The sequence below is a fragment of the Petaurus breviceps genome, unplaced genomic scaffold, assembly GCF_028583685.1.
Source record: "Petaurus breviceps papuanus isolate PSGF00001 unplaced genomic scaffold, PetGlider_PUasm1.0 90825, whole genome shotgun sequence".
Lineage (NCBI taxonomy): Eukaryota > Metazoa > Chordata > Mammalia > Diprotodontia > Petauridae > Petaurus > Petaurus breviceps.
This window is the reverse complement of record NW_027187353.1, coordinates 2,904,730-2,921,610: the sequence shown is the minus strand read 5'-3', so window position 1 is coordinate 2,921,610 and position 16,881 is coordinate 2,904,730. Positions and strand designations below refer to the sequence as shown.

Genomic DNA, 16,881 nt, shown 5'->3' with positions numbered 1-16,881 from the left:
TCCTTCCTTCCTTCCTTCCTTCCTTCCTTCCTTCCTTCCTTCCTTCCCTCCTTCCCTCCTTCCCTCCTTCCTTCCTTCCCTCCTTCCCTCCTTCCTTCCTTCCTTCTTTCCTTCCTCCCTCCCTCCCTCCCTTCCCTTTTTTCTCTTTTCTTCTCTCTCTCCCCCACCTCTCTTTCTCTTTTTTCTTTCCTTCTTTCCTTCCTTCTTTTTCTCTTTCCTCTCTTTTTTCTTTCTCTTTCTCTCTCACCACCTCTTTCTCCTTTTTCCTTCCATCCTTCTTTTTTCTTTTTCTTTCTTTCCTCTCTTTTCTTCTCTTTCCCCCCTCTTTTTCTTTCTATCTCTCTTCCCATCTCTTTTTCTTTTTTCATTCCTTCTCTTTCCCTTCCTCCCTCCCTCTTTTCTTTCCTTCCTTCCTTCCTTCCTTCCTTCCTTCCTTCCTTCCTTCCTTCTCAATGCCTTTCTTGGTGCCTGGCATGTAATAGGTATTTAAGTGATTGTTGAACTGAATTCAACTGAATTTCTGTTTCCCTCTGAGCACATGTTCCAGTGACTCCATATGTGCTTAAGTGAGTATGTACAGGGCATTGGTATGTGAATGAGAACATATTGTGTCTATCCATGAGTAGGGAGTTTCGTGACTAGTGTGTGAATGGGAAGAAATGACAGTGGCTTGGGATAACTCTGGGAGAGGAGAAAAGGAGAAAGTAGGTTGAGGAGACTGTCAGAGTTGGAAGGGGGCCTGGGGAAAGAAGAGAGCAATGTCAGAGTTTTCCCCTTCTGGTCCCCAGGGTTAGGCTCTGGGAGTGCGGGCTGTCCCAGGGAAGGAAGAGACACATCTGTTTTCTCTGGGGGCTCCTTGAACAGCTCCGGCCTCTCCTCTGGCTTGGAGGCTCTTCAGGCTGCCTGAATCAGCCTGGGGAAGGAGGGGGAAAGTGCCTCCTGCTACCGGGGCACTTTCCCTGAGCCCCTCAGGGTGGGCACCGGAGGCTTGTGGCCTAACTTGACCACTCAATGTAGTCTTGGACTGGGCCCTTCTCTCTGGCCTTCAGTTTTGTTCTCTCAAATGAGGGGGGCTACAGACAGGTTGATATCTAAGGGCCCTTCCAGTTCTAAAAAACAACCCATGTACCTATGAGTGCCTTCACCTGGGCTGAGCTCTCCATTACAGAGGCAGAGACAGCTGAGGGGGTGGGCATGAAGCTTCTGCTATTTGGCAGGTGCTGTGCCCTGGAAGAGGCCCAGCCCCAAGGCTCTGGATTCCAGGTCTGGGATGGGGGCTGGGGCCAGAGAGGCTGTTGGGGTCTTTCCATGGACCTCCAAAGGAGTCAGGAATGGTTTTGCCAGTTTCTCCATTCTCCATTTCCCCACCACCCTCATCAGCAGGGCACCCACCCTGTTGCTCATACAGTAGTCTGCTGCCTAAGTCAATGAGAAGCAGCTGATGGGAAGGGCTCCTAAGTCTTTGCCAGGCCTGGGGGGTGTTGGGTGGGGCACAGTTATTCTCATCCTCGGGTCCAGGCTTCTCAGGGAGCATGAGTGTGCCCAGTGCCAGCCTGGCTAAGGTGGCCAGTGAAGTGGTTATAAAGGCCTAGTTCTTGTTCTCCTTGTGGATGAGGAGCCTTGTAGGGGTCCTCCCCCACCCCTCAGCTTCTGCTTATGGGCCAGCCCTGACCTGATCTAAGCCAGAGCCAGCTGGCGATGGGGCAGAACCACATAATGTCAGGGCTGGAACAGACTTCAGAAAGTATCTGTCTGCCCTCCTCATTTTATGGCCAGGGAAAATAAGGGCCATAAAGGGGAAACTGAGGCACACAAAGGTAAAAGGGGGACTCAGATGCATGTCTTTGCACTTCCAATCTAATGCTCTTTCTGCACAACAGATATTATCTCCTCTTTGGGAATGAGAAAATAGGAAGTTGTTCTTGGCTACTGACACCTTGGTGTGGATAAGTTTATCAGAACCTTGTGCAGATGAGTCTATCCATTTTCTCCCAGGGACAACTGCAGAGAATAGGTTTAGATAGGGTCAGGCTGAGAGGTAAGGACCATTGAAAGAAGGGGGAGCAGGGCAGCTAGGTGGCACAGTGAATAGAGCACTGACCCTGGAGTCAGGAGGACATGAGTTCAAATTCGGCCTCAGACACTTAACACTTACTTAGCTGTGTGACTTTGGGCAAGTCACTTAATCCCAATTGCCCTGCCTTCTCCCCTCCAAAAAGCAAAAACAAAACAAAACAAAGAAACAAAAACAAAAAAAGAAAGGGGAGGGAGGAGAACAGGGAGGGAGGAGGACACATTTGATCATCAGCACAATTTTCAGGGGGGAGCCATGATCACCAGCCTCCAGAGTTCTAACCCTCCCTTTCTCTCCCATTCCAGGTTGCAAACAGTCCCCAGTTGGAGACTTATCAGTCATTGGCAACTAAGTAAGGAGAAGATAAAATCTTTCTCAAGATAGTTAGGGGGTGGGGGTGGGATGAGGTGAAAGTGTGTCCCTGGGGAAAGGGAGTGCTTGAGGCTTATAGGGGACCAGAAGAAAGATTGGAGAGCACACAGTAAGTGCTTAATGAATGTTCATCGATTAATTGGAGAGACTCAGTGGCTTTGGAGGACAGAGGGGACTGAGTAGACGAGTCCTATCTCCCTGAGACTTTAGCTTAATCTTAGTTGCTTTCTTTGCAAAATGAGGAGGTTGGTCTGGGTTCTCTAAGCTAACTTTCTTTTGCATCATTGCAGTTGTATCTATCTCTTTGGCAGTCTGGAAAAGCCTGTAGACAGTTTTCAGAATAATGTTCTTAATGCATAAAATAAAATACACAGGGTTCCAAAGGAAACAAAGGCATTAAAATGTGTTACTGAAATAATTTTCCAAAATGTTCATGATGTGCAGGTGAAGCTCTACTCTTCTCTGTTTGAGGGGTGGGAGGTGGAAGGTGGACATCAGTGAGTCCACCATTTTAATAGTGTTTGTTAGCTACTCGGGAGCCTGGTCAATGGGGTTTCCATGTGTCTCTGTTCAAGGCAGGGAGTGGATGGACATGAGTCAGTCAATGATTAGGATCAAGTTAAAGAGGTTCAAAGAGGCCCTGGATGACGGTTGGGGGGAGAAAGAAATTTGAGTACTCTTGGTCACTGAGTACTCATAGTCATCCTTAAGAAGAGTTCTCATGAAAAATGTTTTGGAGGAAGACTGAGGTTGTGGCAGGACCAGTCCCTGCCCTTTCAACCTATCTTCCAACCAGCTGCCTATCTGCTATTCCTAAGGCCCAGACCCAACCCTGTCACATTGGCCCTTTGTTTGAGAAAGCCCTTGTAGCTCCCAGATGTCTCTCTGCTAGAAGGATCAAACACAGACTTCTCTCTATGACATTTAGAGCCTTTCTCAGCTCATCTTTCCAGGTGGGAGGAGACAAGTGAAGCTGACTTGCACAGCTCTGCCTCACTTAAATCCAATTCACTTACAAGTCAAGACGTTATGATGTCATTGGTCCTCTCCAAGAAAGAAAGAAGAACAACACCTCTCCAGGCTTATGGTATATTGTTTTCCTTTGTAAGCTCAGTCAGACTGGGCTATTTGCTGCTCCCTTCACACGACCTCACATCTCCTAGGACCATCTCCCTTTGAAGGCTTTTCTCTATACGCCTGGAATGCTCTCACTCCTAGCCTCTTATGCTTTCTTCAAGTGTCTCCTCCTTGAGGCCTATCCTCCTCCGTCCACTGGCTGGTGCCCTTCCCTCCTCTCCAAATGACTGTGCATTTGTTATGAGAGGTACCTAGGTGGTACAGTGGGTAGAGAGATCCAAGTTCAGATTTGAACTCAGATATTCACCAGTTGTGTGACCCTGGTATAAGTCACTTAACCTCTGCTGCCTCAGTTTTCTTGACTGTAAAATGGCTGTGCCAGTTTCCCAGGGTTGTTGTGAGGATTAAATGATATAACCTAAGCATTTGGTAGCCCAGAAAGCCTATATTTTAATGCTAGCTGTTATTTACTTTGCAAATTTATTTATCAGTGTTTACCCCCAATAGAATAAGATTCGTGAGGTCAGGGACTGTTTGGGTTTTTGTCCTTGTATGCCTATCACCTAGCACAGTACCTGGTACATAATGGTGCTCATTTATTTACGTATTTATTCATTTATTTGTTTATTGAGGCGATGGAGTTAAGTGACTTGTCCAGGGTCACACAGCTAAGTAAGTGTCTGAGACAGGATTTGAACTCAAGTCGTCCTGTCTCCAAGACTGGTGCTCTAATCACTGTGCCATCTAGCTGCCCCTGGTGTTCTTAATACATAATTGTTTAAGTGAATGAATGAACCCAGGTCTCTTGACTCCCAGTCCAAGGTACTTCTGTAACACCAAGATGCTACTTTTCTTATCACTTTAAATCCTTTCCTCTCCAGTTTTGTCTGGAGGTGAATGCTCTGCTCTGATGCCCAGATCTATAACCTGGGGAGATTTCTGCACCCACCAGTCACCTGATACTAATTCCGTTTTGTAGCTCCGGAATCTGTGACTTCTATTGTTGTAGGAAGTCTCTCCACAGACAGATCTCACCCCTTCTGTAATGAAGCAGATGTCTCAGAGTGTTATGTGAGGTTCATTGAGGTTAAGTGACTTTTCCTGGGCCCCACAACTAGTAAGTGTCAGGAGAGTGATCTAAACTTGGCCTCCTTGACTCCAGGTTCAGTAACACTCTGACCACCACCACACCCCCTGCCTTTCTTTGTTGACATGGATACCACAAACTGTACTGGAATGAGAAAACCCCTGTATAATAATGGCTTTCACAAGCCCATGTCCACTTGGCAGATATTTTATTAATGCAGCTGTTTTCCTCTGGGGAAGGTGTTTCTGTCCAGTAACTGGGTGGGAACACCTGCCTAAGTTAAACATTCTAAATGCAATTTGACATGTTTTTCAAAATAGCACGTTGGTGATATTTCTGTGAATGGCTTTCTTTTTTGGGTAATGTGCCTTTCCCTGTGGCTTTGCTGGGGCTGATGTGGACTGTCAGAAGGAGGGCAGGCAACATGTCATAAGTGAAAACTCTGGACTGGAAGGCCGAGGCTCAGCTCTGTGTTTTCCTCATCAAGTGATCTTGGACTGGTTACTCCTTCTTCATAGCTTACAATTTTCTCCTCTCTAAAACAAAGAGACTGCATTAGATAAGCTCTAAGCACAGAGAGGGAGACTTACTATAGGGTGCTGTGCCCACCTCTGTGAAGAGCTCCAAACTGTACCCAAATTCCTGTGCATTGATTTATTTTAATCCATGGTTCCCTGGCAGCCTTGTTCTCTCTACCTTGGGAAGGGGCTAAGCTTGAAGGGACCTCTTCAGAGATGGTATTATGAAGAGAAAGAACCTCCAGGAAAATGAATGCTATAAAATGGAGGAGGGGAAGGAAAAAAATAAGCATTTATTAGGCACCTACTGTGTCCCAAGCACTGTGCTCAAATAGTATCTCAGAGGGAGAACTGAAGGAAGGGAGGCAGCTGACCAAGGCTTACGTTAGGTCAGGACTATTCTTGAAGTCAAATTTCTGGGGAAGGATAAAATACAAAACTGTCCTTCATGTCCTTCCTCCACTTCCTTTTCTATGCCCAGTTCTCCCTGTCAGTTCTCTCATTTGTTACCCCCAAGAAACAGGGGGTTCCTTTGTGATATCCTCATGAAGATTCCCCTTCCCTCTCTGTCCAATCAAAACTGGCCCTTCTAGTACCCTCCTTCCTCAGGGACGGTTTTCTGACAGCCAATGGAAACAATGAGTGATCCTATTATCTTTCTGGAGATGTGCCTTTTAACAGTATGTTCAGTAGTCTTATGCCAAAGTAGCGAATCTCTAATGGTAGAATTGTCTAAAATTCCTAGGTGCTTTACCCTTTCTTGGCTTCAATTTCCTCCTCAGTAAAATGAGGGGATTGGATTAACCCACTTCTTAGGTTACCTTCCAGTTCCTGTATTCCATGGCTCCTTGAAGCCCCTCTTTTGAAGGAGGGGACTCTTTTTTTAACAACACATTATGTGTGTAGGAGCTAGAACAAGGTAGGTCACTGAACTAGACCAAGGCAGTCACTCAAGGGTGGAAGCAGCTAAGGAGCTTGACTCCTGGCAGCAAAGAAGAGAGCTGACCATGGCTTCAAGGGAGAACTAGCCCCGGCAATCTGGAGTTGAGCTGCAAAAAGTACTCCATGAGGAGAAGGGCACTGAGGCCCTGCAGACTTAAGCTCTACGTCGCCTGGGCCAATCTGTGTGCCCCATTATCATTATACTCTTAAATTCATGTCAATCTTCCCATGGAATCTGTTTGTATCTAGGCTATTTATTATTTATTACTGTGCTATAGTAACAAGAAAGGCTACTTTGTAGCTTAATACATGCTATTACTTTGGTGTAATTGTATCAACTGGCTGACTATTAAGGGAAACCTCACAGGTGGGAGTTCTTAGCTTTAGGAGTGCATGCTTCCAGGGGATTCTGCAAACTTGGAGGGTAGCAGTATCTTCTGGGTAGGTAGCACCCCCTTAGTAGGAATAAGGAGTTAAATGGAAAGCTGTCAGGTGACTGAGTTTCTTCCTGTCTTCTCACTGATCTAGAGCAGGGCACAGTGCTGGACTTCATTACAGTCTAGTAGAGAGATATACACAAATAACAATGGTGCAGCTTAGAGTGTGATGGAGTGGGGAATGTAAGAAATCCTGAAGGACACGACCCTGAAGGAGAGAAAGGAGTAGGTAAGCAGAGGCAAGGTTTTAGGATTGCTGGGGAATTTGTCACAGGCATAGGGGATGATCTGCATAACTGCAACAAGGCCAGTAAGGCCAGGAGGAGATTAGGAAACAGTGAGTAGCCCAGTTTGGCTGCAGGACAATGAAATAAAGCTGGAAAATGAAGCTGGAGCCAGGTTGTGGAGGGGCCTGAATGCTAGGCTACAGAACCAGTATTTTACCCTAGAGGCAAAAGGGAATCCATTGCAGGTCTTTGTGAAAGGGAGTGCTATGATCAGACTTTCCTGGTAGGAAGATCAGGCTTTGTCTGTGGTATGAAGGACAAATTGGAGCGAATGGAGACAGGAAGATCAGCTAGGAGGCTATTGAAATAATCTAGTCCAGGAAGGATGAAGGTTTGAACTTGGGTGCTGGCATGAGAGTAAAAGGAAATGAAGGTTATGCTTTTCTCAGAGTCACCTCTTCCAAATACACTTATTCTCCTATGGAGAAGATCCAGGCAGGGAAGGACCAACATATTCAGCTGGGCAGAAATCTTACCTTCCTGATTTCCCTTCTCTATTTTTTTTTAACCTAAAGCTTCTGCCTTTCAAACTCCCAGGATCATAGAATGACAGATTGAGAGCTAGAAGGAACCTGGGAGATCATCTATTCTGACCCACTCACTTTTACAGATGAGGAAACTGAGGCCCAAGGTCACTCAGCTAGTGGGTTGGGGCTGTGAACTCAAGTCTTCCTGACTTCGGAACGGAAATTGCAGTCTTCCCTCCCCCTCCCTGCAACCAGATCATCAGGGGCCCTTTGCTCTTCCTCTGCCCTAGGTTCTAATAGATCTTTCCCCTCTTAATTCCTTGGAGATCAGGTTAGGCGTTTTTCCAAGGAGAGCTTTTACTATGAAGCCAAGGAAAAAGAAAACATTTACAAAACCCTAGAAATGGATGAGTATACAGATCTTTTTCCTGATCCTAATGTCTAGCTATAGTCAGGCTGAATTGGCTTCCCTCCCATGTCTCTCTCTGTCTCCTTTTCTGGTTCCCCACCCTCTCATTTCAGTCCCCGGTACCTTCCAATTCTCTGTCCTTCCCAGGCCCCTGTTCCTTTGGCCCTGTTCAGCCTCCTCTGTCGTGGTGTAGTGAGAAGAAGCCTGGTCTTGAACCCACAATCTGGATTGGAGGCCCAACTTTGGCACTATGGCTTGTGACTTGGTGCCAGGCACTTCTGGGCTTCAGGCTCCTCCTCTATGAAATGCAGGGGATGGACAGGCTAATCTTCAAGGCTTTTCCCAGGTCTAACTTTCTTTGAATTCACAGAATCTTTTGGTGGACCCGCTTAGTCTTCCCCTGTCTTTTACTTTAATTTTACAGGAAAGGAGGGAAATGGCAAGGAATAAATATTTATATAGCACCTACTATGTGCTAATATGCATTTTATAATAATTACCTCATTTGATCCTCACAACAACCCTGGAAGGTGCTTTTATTATCCCCATTTTACAGTTGAGGAAACTGAGACAGGATCGCACAGCTAGTAAGTGTCTGAGGCTGAATTTGAATTCAGGTCTTCATGCCCCATCCACTGTACCACCTATCTTTCTAGCTGAGGTAGGGGAGGGCCTCTTCTGGGATTTTGAAGCCCATAGAAGGCTAGATCAGCCTCAGCACAGAGTAGCACCCATTCCCACAGAAAACCTAGTCTAGGGTTGAATCCTGTCTTTACCATTCTCTTCAGGGCCTTGCTTACTCTTCCTGGCAAATCAGGAGCTGGGAAAATTCCAGGAAATTGTTTGCAGGCAGTCAGAGGCAATGCCTAGAGCACAGGACTCACTTTCTGACCCAGAGTAGTCACAACTCTCTAGGGGGCAGATGAGAGTCAGATTCTAGAGGAGGCTGAAGGGTAGATATTATTATCCTTGGGTCAGGGAAGGTCCTGGGGGAAGGAGATGCCCCCTTTTAGCCTGGATCCATTGGGTTATTTCTAGAAGAAAGGAATGTGGGGCCTCTTATTTCTTGTTTGGTCTACAAACACCTCCACTCCATTTACAGCGATCCATGGAGGGGGAAGAACGTTTTCCAGGTCCCCACCCTCTCTCTCCTTTCTCTTGCCCTACAAAAAGTTGTTCTGGGAGCCGTGGGACAGGATGTGTAGCTTGCTTTCTAGGGAGCAGCTGGGGGTGGAATGGGGGAGAGAGGAAGAGGGGATGGGAAACTTCTCTCTGGGTTGGTCTCTCAGGGCTGTGAGTGATCATCTGCCTCTCTCACCCCCACCTCCCACCCTCTCAGACTTGAGAGAATGTCTGAGGATATAAGGGTTGGGGCAGAGTCCATACTATGAATCTTCCCCTTCCTATTCCCTAGGGAGGCTCTGACTAGGACTGAATGAAGGCTTTGGGGGGAGAGAAAGGGAGAGGAAGAGAGAGGGAGGCAAGAGTTAGAAAAAAAGAAAATAGGAGACAAAAGAGAAAGAATGAGAAAAAGGAAATGAGACAGAAAGGAAGACAGATGGAAAGAGAAACAGATGATCCATAAATTGGTATGTAAATGAGTGATTATATTATTTTTAGTATATAGGGGAGAGGAAGAGAAAGGGTTAGGATTCAGAGAGAGGAAGGAAGGAAGGATCCAGTGAAGGGTAGGGGAGGGAAAGGAAAGGTGATCTATAGGATGAGATATACAAAAGAGTTATAGCTTCAGTCAATCAACAAGCATTATTTGAATTTCTATGATGAAGTTAAGGTTAGCAAATGGGAACATGAGAGGCAGTGTGGCAAAGGGAGAACTGCTAGCTAGACCTCAGCTCAGGTGCTTACTGCCCATGAGACATTGGACAAATGGTTTCCCTACTTGGTCTCAGTTTTCTTTTTCTGTATAAAATGAGGAGATTGAAGTAGAGGATTTCTAAAGTCTGTTTTAGTCTCCCCTTTAATCTAGGACCTTATGTTCTTATAGTAATGGGGATAAGCAGATCCCACTGCCACCTAAGTATAACCTGGCTGGCCCCTCTCCCTGAAGCTGCTTTTGGGAGCTCTGCTTCTCCCTGGGTCTTTGTAGGCCATCTATGCTTCTTCTTCCCCTTCTCTGACAACACCACAGAGCTTAAGCAGCAGAGAGATTGGAGAGAGTGAGTCTCCAGAAATCTCAGCAGACCACTAACTACAAAACAGTGACATCCACGACTTTTGTCTCCCGTTCTTTACCTTTTTCCTCTTGCCCCCTTCTTGTTCCCAAGGTCCTGCCTCCCTACCTTTGGTGTGGAGGAATAAAAAGAATCCAGGTGCTGGAGTCAAGAGACCTGACTTAGAATCCTGGCTCTGACACTAAGATGTGTGACCCTAAGGCAAATCATGGGGCCTCAATTTTGTCATCTGTAAAATGGGAATAATAATGCATGCACTCTCTTCCTGAAAGGTCTGTTGTGAGGAAAGTTCTTTGTGAACTTTAGAACACCAAGTGAGAATTATTTATATGAAAACTTGCTCTCAAGAAAGGACTTGATATTGATTATATCAGAGTGTGAATTTCATGTCAGGGAAGCCTTCTAACTCAGGGGGTTTGTACTTTACACCTCTCCTCTGACTGGGGGGGGATAAAAAGCTCTCAATTCCTTTATGAGTCAACAGTGTGATATAGTTGGCTTTTAAAAAACCAAAAACCCAACCACCCGACAACTAATGAAATCTAGGGTTTAGAAGGAGGGAAGTGAGAATCCTTTTGTGCTTTGCCCTGGTCCAACTACATGTGGGGTATTATTGTGTCCAGCTCTGGACACCACATTTTTGAGAGGATGTTGACAAGCTGGACCAGCTGCAGAGGAAGGAAACTACTGTCATATGAGGATAGAAGAGAAGACATGGCAGTAGTGGGTCAGCATAGCCGAGTCCAAACAGCAGAGGCACTATAGGTGGAAGAAGGGCTGGATGCCTTATGCTTGGTCCCAGGAGGCAGAGCGATGAACAATGAGTGTAAGTGATTGCAAGCCAGACTTGGAAGATTAGGAAGAACTTCCCCGTTTGAACTGTCCAAAGATGGGACGGGTTGTCTCGTTAATGGTTTCCTGTCCCTGGAAGGCTTTGGCAGAGGCTGCATGACACTTTATTGATGAGCCGTAGGGAAGATGCCTACATTAGGAAGAAAGTGGCACTAGGTGACCTCTGAGGTCCTTTCCAACTTTGAAATTCAATGATTCTAGGAACCTCAGGCATTAGTTGGTAACTAGGAGAGGGAGTGGGAGAAAGCTGTCTTTCTGAGGGACCCCTGAATTCCTTCCACGCTACATCTCTGTGGAACAAACCCACAAAACATGAGGAAGATGGCCTCTCTTTTTGCCCTAGGGGGAAGGGTGGTGATTTTGTAGCTATTTTCCCCTACCCAGAGCTCTACCTCAGAGTTGGCTACACCCCAGATACAGGGTGAATGATTCAGACTCAAAGGAGGGAAGGAGGAGGGAATGATGGACTAGAGACAAAGGGAGGTGATTTTCATAATTCTTTGGCCTCAGAGCTGAAAATGATCTCAAAGCACCTTATAGACACAACCATCAAGGTCAGGGGCCAAATGGTAACATCTATAAAATTTATTTACCTCTTGTGTCTATACCTATTGTCCCCTCTCCCAGGTTCCAAGGCCTTACTGATTTCCTTGGGGTTCTTTTCTTACGGAGAAAGTGTCTACTGTACTTATTCCCCTTAGGATGGAAGAGATTCAACATATTCCCCCTCCCACAGATGTGGGAGGTTCCATTTTAAGAGGTTCTAGGAGAGGGCAATATAGGACCCAAGGAGACAAAGATGGGTGAGTTTCAGCCATTGGGGGTAGGTCAGAGGGGAAGATTTCTGGGAGGGGGTAGGGGCCTTCCTAGAAGGCTGCACTTTAGTCTGGAGAGCAGATCCAGTGAAGAAAGAAACCCATACAGGAAAAACAGCACTAATAGGGGAACTTCAGACCCAGCAGGATCTTTACAAGTGGTGATCACAGTGGGATGTTTCTAATCTAGCAGAAACACTGCCTGCCTACCCTCCTCAACCCCATTCCTAGGATGTTTTGAGATCCTTCCTGGGTCATCTGGGGAGAGGGGGCAACCCCTGTTCTTTAGGGGATGGTGGGAGTTTGGACTGGGGTGGACAGAGGTGGCACGTTTCTAAGTCAGAGGGTTGAATTCTGAGTGGAACCCAGGAACCTCGCTCCTAGACAAGCCAAACAGGCCCCTGCAGCAGAATGCACCTGACGTGTAGAACCCATATCAAATTGCTTGCCATCTCAGGGAGTTGAGGAGGGGAGGGAAAGAAGAAGAGAACTGGGAACTCAAAATTTTTAAAAATGAATGTTAAAAATTATTTTTACACGTAATTTGAAAAAGTGACACATTTAAAAATATGTTAAAAAAAAAGGAAAAACATAGTATTTACTTGAGAACCTTATGCCCTCTATCTGGCACTCAGCTAATACCTGTAGGCAAGGAAGGATAGGGCCCTTTATCCCCAGTGATTGATAACTAGGGGGTCAGGGGCTGCTTCTCATCCTCTGGGTTCTGTGGGAGAGAGGGTGAAAGCAATAGCCTTGACTTTGGTATCCTGGCTCTGCCTTTAGGGGTGGGGAAGCTGTGGCCTGGGGGTCACAGGTTCTCCACTCCTGGTTAGGTCCTGCTTCCAAGAAGCTCAGAGTCTTTATGTAGTGGAATAAGGATGTAGGGATGGGAGGATGGGGGTGAGATGGCAAGGGAGGGCACCCAAGCACAATAATCCTGACTCAGAGAACAGAATGCCTCATTCTTACTTTCCTTTCCTCTGCCAAACTCTTCCAGGGTAGGGTTGGGGGGTGTGGCGGCAATAGTAATATCTAATTCATATTTAAAGTTTGCAAAGAACTTTATGTACATCTTATTTCAGCCTTACAAAAATCCTACAGAGTCAGTAGTGGGCCTTGGCATCTAGGTGGCCCAATGGATTGAGCAAATGTACTGGGGATGGGAAAGCTCTTTGCTAAAATTTGGCCTCAGGCATTTGTTAGCCTTGTGACTGGACAAATCGCTCTCTGAGCTTCAGATTTCTGTAAAATGGATAAAATAATAGCACCTACTTCCCAGAACTGTTGTGAGGAGCAAATGAAAAAACACATGGGAATAACTTTGTAAACATTAAAGAGTTTGTGTAAAACGCTATTTGTTACTATTATGGTGTAAAGAATACCATGCACCAATGCGGGTTCTGAGATAAAGTCTTAGAGAGTTGTCTAGGACACAAGAGTAAGTGACTTGTCCAAGGTCATATAGTATGTGGTGGAGAAAGATACCTTACTTGGTCTTCCTTACTGGGGGGCGGGGGGTGGGATGTATAGGAAGAAGATACCATCATTTAATACTAAAGGTATCAAATCCCCACTTTACAGACCAGAAAATGGAGGCTCAGAGAGGCTGTGACTTAGGATCACAGATGTAGAGCTGGGGGAGACCTTAGGAAGCCACTGAGTCTGACCCCCTCATTTTACAGGTGAGGAAATGGAGACCGGTGGAGGGTGTGACTTAGCCAGAGCTGCCCAGCCTTGCCAATCGTCACATAGCTAATAAAAGTCAGAGGGAAGATTTGATCTTGGGTCTTCCCGATGCCAGGTCCTGCTACCTCTCAGGGAAGGAATGAACTGGGCAAACATTCAAGATGCTCGTGCTGTAGTCTGGGTAAGTCTCCCTCCCAGGTGCCCAGAGAGGTCCAGCAGGCTGGAAGGAGGCAGAGCTTGGCCTAGAACTTGGCGTGACAGCCCCTTGTTCCCAGAGTTCTCTTGAATGGCCACCACTGTGCTACAGCTGTCATATAGCCCTTAAAGGTTGGCAGAGTGCTTTATACAAGTTAACTCATGGGCAACCCTGGGAGGTAGGCACTACTATTGCTAATTGTTCAGAGGAGGAAATCAAGGGAGACAGAGGTTAAGTGACTTGCCCCAGGTCTAATTCAGGTCTTCCAGTGGCTGCTTCTAACTGTCCTGAGCTGCCCTGACCTTGAGTCTGAGTCTCTGCCTTCTCACTTCCTACCTGTCCTCTCACTACTCAAAAGTCCCCTTTCCTCTCTTGGCCTCAGTTTCCTCCCTTTTAAGGAGAGCCCTGGGCTAGATGCTTTCACAGATCTCTTTCCAGCTCTGCATTTATTATCCTCCATTCTTTGTCCAGAACGTGATGGATTACAAGGTGCTTCCATAGGCATGAGGTCATGTGTTGAGTGATCCCCAGCCCTGCAGTGGATCCATAAAAGATTCCCCCAGAGCTGAGCCCTGGCACGTGGAGCTGTCCCAGGGCTGAGTGCCCTTGGCTTGACTCCACATACCGCCAAAAATAAAGTTCAAACTGCCACATTTAGGGCCCAGCCCCAGCCCCTAGACTCCCTCTCTCCTCCCTCCCCCCCCCTCCTCCATGACTCATGGAACATAAACGATCCCTTTTTTAAGCATCTGAGTCACTCACTGGTGGTGGCTGTGGGATCCTGGGGAATGTGTCATGGAGCCATTACCCCACTTCTCTCCATCCTTGACTCCCCCCACACCCCACCCTGATGGGGCCTCTCCCTGGCCTGTGGTTGCCCCACATGCCCACAGCCCAGCCCTTCTGCTGCTGGTGGTTACTGCTTAATGGGGTTGTTTGATACCGTTGTTGGCCTGTCCTGGAGTCCAGCACGTAGCAGATACCCCTCTCCCATCTCCTTGGGGCCAGACCTGTATCTGAGGGTCTATGGTTCAGATCCCTGCTCTTGCTAATTCTTCCCTTCTGGCAAAGAGAGGTCCCTCAGCCAGGGACCCACCCAATTCTGACCAGACACATGCTTCCATTCATAGGAGAGTTCTAAGATGAGGTTTTCCCCCTCCTTGCAGGGGAAGTTATGGTGACAGAGATGTAGGTGTCCTCATGTTGAAATTTGGGATAATGATATCTTCAATTATCTACCCCCCAAAGACCTTTGGGGCCATCTATTCCATCTACAGCTGAATGATACAGAGGAAAGAGCACCAAACTTGGAATTATTGGACCCACGTTCAAATCCCAGCTCTGTTCTTTACTGCCTTTATTCTGTCTGAGGGTCTCAGTTTCCTCGTCTGTAAATCAAATCATCTTGAAGTACCACCTAGTTCTTCATCCATGAGCCTATGAAAGGGTTATTGGGAGGATCATAGAGTTACAAAGAAGTAGGGCCTGCAGCCCAGATTTCAGCAGCATGGGGAATTCCCCCCACCAGTGCTGATCAGCACCTTCTCTGCAGGGTATAGCTTTGGGGTCCAGAACTCCATCTCCCTCAAGGGGTCTGTGGACAGATTTCAGGGTGTTGGAGAACTTAGATGAGAAAAAATTCACATCCTGATAGCCATAATCTAACTAACATTCTTCAATTGGGAATTTTTTTAAAAAGCCCGATTTTGAAGAGTTGGTAAGAGCTTCATCAGACCAACAAGGGTTGAGAAACTCTTTCTTAGAGCATGGGCACTGAGAAATTAATACACTTGCCCAGGGTCACAAAGCCAAAACCTTTCAGGGGCAGCACTTAAACCAGCATCTTGCTCCTGGCATTGAGGTCAGGTCCCTAGCTGTCTCCTCTCGAGTTTTATAAATGTTAGCTCTTTTTCTCCTATCCCCTACAGAGGTGGGCACATTGGTCATTAATAATGACCAAAGGAGTTGAAATTCAAAGTCAGTGACATTGCGGTCAGACATAAAGAAGAACTAATTTCCTTATTCTCTGGGGAGATCAGTTATTGGGATAGGTAATTGAGAGAGCTTTGGACTATCCACACAGGAAGATGAAATTCTGCTCTGGAGGGCTTGACCAGTCAGCAGCCCGAAGGCAGGGGGCTGGGCCAAATGACCTCACCAATCTGTGAGGGATAGGAGAAGGGACAACAGATGGAATCTTGGTCTTCATTCTGGCCTCCTGCAGGCAGGAGGCAGAGACTTTCCAAGACTCTGGGTCCTAGCCCAAGGCAACTTCCTATGTATTCCCACCAGGCATCCTGGGACCGTTTGCTTACATCCCCTGGGCAGATGTTTGGAGTTATCCAGCCAGACCTCTCCCTCCTGGGCGACAGTGAGTCTTTCTATGGGATTAAAGAAATTCAGGGGAAAAGTCACCATGACTGCCCTAAAAATAGATCAATATCCTTGGAACAAGTGGATTCTGAGTTTGAGCTGACCCTGTCCAAGTCAAAGGGTAAGCAGTGGAAGGAAAAAGACAAGTTCTCTCCCTGTACTGGGAACACATGACTTCAAGGGGCTAGAGCTGTTTCTGCCTTGTATGGGGAAATGGCCTAGGATCTGAACCTCCCCAAGAGGGAGAAGAAAAGTGCCTTTGTAATGGGAATGGGTGGGGAGCCGTTACTCACCTGTTGGACCTGGGGAGTTGGGGAGGGCAGAAGGAAGCTGCAGGGGCCTAAACCCCAATACAATCAGCCCAGTCAGAAGCCTGCCTTCCTGGAGTCAAGCCTAGCCCACTCAGAGGGGGGGCATCCCATCTCAGAGTCTAGTCTGGACCCCACCCACCTACCCGCCAAAACCCATTCCAAAGAAATTCTCTCACTTTCCCTCAGGCCCCAAACCTAGCAACCCAGCCTAGAACAGCTAACTGGTGGGCTAAATTAAACAAATAGCAGCATGCTAGAGTTGGAAAGATTCTCAGAGCTCATTGAGTGCAATCCTCACACTTGAAGGAAGGAAACTGAGGCCCAGAGAGCCGTGATTTGTCCCTAACATCCCAGATACTAGCAGAACTACGATTAATCCCTGTCTCTGGGATCCAAATCCCCTATACCTCCCTGCTCCTTCCGGGCTTGTCCCTGGGGAGCTGTTTGACAGAAGAGGGGTCAAAGACATTTGTCTGAGGTCTGCCTGTCCCCATGGGAGGGTGGTCAGAGTAGAAGGGAGGTAAGGCAGGAGCTGCAGTGAAGGAGAGCAATTTCCGTTCCCACCAGGCATGGAGACCCTAAAAAAACAGACCCTGGTGGAATGAAGTCCCAGATGCTGGCAGAGGAAGAGAGAGCCCTGCCCTGGTTCCCCTATTTAGGAATGTCATCAGGACCCCAAAGCCCAGCCCCAGCCAGGAAGAGGGGGTGGGAGCTATAAATACTGATTTGGGCTAGCCTAGGCCTTGCGTGATTCCCACGGCTCAAGGCTTTCTTCCTTTCCCTTCT

At 47.1% G+C, this 16,881-nt stretch overlaps 1 protein-coding gene and 1 long non-coding RNA gene across 2 annotated transcripts in view; both read right to left on the bottom strand.

Annotated features, from left to right (window-relative positions):
• Positions 1–16,881, bottom strand: part of CSPG4 (chondroitin sulfate proteoglycan 4) — a 93,842-nt gene that overhangs the window by 58,540 nt on the left and 18,421 nt on the right. The window lies entirely within an intron of this gene.
• Positions 4,802–16,843, bottom strand: LOC138148454 (uncharacterized). The gene is made up of 2 exons (XR_011165072.1): positions 16,078–16,843; positions 4,802–5,146 (listed from the first exon to the last, which is right to left on the bottom strand). It is a non-coding gene; the product is annotated as an uncharacterized lncRNA (long non-coding RNA).